The 2,431-nt window shown below is 45.0% G+C and overlaps 1 pseudogene; it reads left to right on the plus strand.

Annotated features, from left to right (window-relative positions):
* Positions 1 to 755: 755 nt before the first annotated feature.
* Positions 756 to 1,256, plus strand: LOC121445470 (annotated as a pseudogene).
* The last annotated feature ends 1,175 nt before the right edge of the window (positions 1,257 to 2,431 follow it).

Below are 2,431 nucleotides of genomic sequence, written 5' to 3' on the forward strand. Positions count from 1 at the left end.
GCCTCATCTGCCCTACTGTCTTACCTCAGAAAAGCATGTGGTTACTTCTCTGCCCCTTTCAGACAGCAAATCCACACTGCTCATCTTCACACAAGTCAAGAAACAATGATTTTTTTGTTTTTGGCCAAACTTCCTGACTCCCCAGGCTGCTCACCATGGCAGGAAATGGATAATAACCTTTGCAGGCACTCATGAACACATTCAACCATGAACTTTTCTTGCTTCCCATAGAGAGCTACAACAGGGGATCAACCACCACACAGGGTCAATTGTTCATTTGTTCTGTTGACGATAGCTCCTGAGAGATATCATAAGATGAGAATGTAACCATCAAATTGCCCTCCTAGTGACAGGAATGATTTACTCCACCAAGTGGTTGGTCTTCAAACATGAAAGCATGAACTCAGAACCAGCTGCCACATAAAAGCCTTGCATGCCAGTGTGAGGATATCATCCTACCTCTATAGAAATGGAAGGGAGAAGTCCCCTTTTCATCCTTGTACAGATCGTCTAGAGTTCTTGACAATTTACCAGTTCAAGGAGAATGTCTCAGGAAGCAAAGTAAGTGTGACACTTGAGAACCCCTCCTACTCACACAGGAGTGAACACTGGCAGTGCTCCAGAAGACATATGAGCCCAGACACACACAACAGCTGGGAGTCATGAAGAAAAGGGAAGAGAGTCAGATCCCGGTAGCAGCTGCAATGGCTCAGTTCTTCTCTAGCTCTCCCTGTCTCCCTTTCACTTCCGGAAACATGGCCTCTGGTGTGGCTGTCTCTAATGGTGTCATCAAGGTGTTCAATGACATGAAAGTGCACAAGTCTTCAACACCAGAAGAAGTGAAGAAACGCAAGAAGGCGGTGCTCTTCTGCCTGAGTGAGGACAAGAAGAACCTCATCCTGGAGGAGGGCAAGGAGATCCTGGTAGGAGATGTGGGGCAGACTGTGGACGATCCCTACACCACTTTTGTCAAGATGCTGACAGACAAGGACTGCCGCTAAGCTCTCTATGATGCCACCTATGAGACCAAGGAGAGCAAGAAGGAGGACTTGGTGTTCCTCTTCTGGGCCACTGAGAGTGCATCCCTTAAGAGCAAAATGATCTACGCCAGCTACAAGGATGCCATCAAGAAGAAGCTGACAGGAATCATGCATGAATTCCAAGCAAACTGTTACGAGGAGGTCAAGGACCACTACACCCTGGCAGAGAAACTAGGTGCCAGTGCTGTCATTTCCCTGGAGGGCAAGCCTTTGTGAGCCACCTCCAGCCCCCTGCCTGGAGCATCTAGCAGCTCCAGACCTGCTCATGGGTGTTTCAGGCTGCCCCTTTCCTGTCAGACAGGGCTGGGGGGATCCCAGCAGGGTGAGGGTAATCCCTTCCCCCCAGTTGCCAAATGTCCCCCCATCCCCTGGACCATCCTTCTCCCTCCACCCTGATGGTTTTGGCCTTTCCAAACTGCTTTTGAGCTTCTGATTCCTCTTGGGTTGAAGCAGACCAAGTCACCCAGCTACCCAGTTTTGGTGGAGCCTGAGCTATATTTTTAATGACACCCTTATTCCTCATCCCCCCCCCCATCCCATGCTGCCAGCTTCTAACCACAATAGTGACTCTGTGCTTGTCTGTTTAATTCTGTGTGTAAATGAAATGTGGAAATGATCCTCCCTTGCCAGCTGGTTGCCCTCCCCTTCCCCTTGTTCTCAGCCACTCATGAAAACAGGACCAGTAAGGGACCTTCAATTTAAAAAAAAATTAAAAAAACAATAAAAAGGCTAATTAACAAAAAAAAAAAAGAAAGAAAAGGGAAGAGAAAAAACATGGGTGAAGGTTTCATCTTTCATAAATGATTGTTCTTATGTTCAGGAACTATTTCTCAACTTGCAATAACTGTGATTTTGTTCACAGCATTCTAGCTAAAAGCTCCTGTGTTTTCAACTTCCTTTTTGTTTCTTCAGATAAGTCTGCTGAAAATCTCGTGTCACTTGAATCTGTGAAGAGCAGCAGGATAACCTGTTGTAAGCTGCCTCTTTGGGACCACAACAGAATGTTAGCTCATAGCTTTGTGTGAAACCCTTTTCCACATTGTCTCAGTACTATGGATCCTATGGCTACTTTTCGCTGGATGTTGACATTATGTTCCACTCTCCAGAGTTGAAACAAAGTTTTCCAAGCCTGACACAGAAATTTCTCTGATTGTTATTTTATTATTATGTATGTTATTAAAGGTTCATTTGATTTTTATCCTGATCCATCTCTTAACATTGATATAAACCTATGATATCCAGTCCCAAGTAAATTGAAATATTTCAGAATAACTTCTCAGTCAGGATTTTTTAATCCTGTTTGATTTCACCATGGCAGGTATTTTTCAGAACTATTCCACACAAAAGCTTTGGCATTGACTCTTGTAGCAGCCTGTGATTCAGGGCACCTA

This window comes from Microtus oregoni, unplaced genomic scaffold (assembly GCF_018167655.1).
Source record: "Microtus oregoni isolate MIOR12 unplaced genomic scaffold, Mior012 000193F_ref0000305, whole genome shotgun sequence".
Classification (NCBI taxonomy): Eukaryota; Metazoa; Chordata; class Mammalia; order Rodentia; family Cricetidae; genus Microtus; species Microtus oregoni.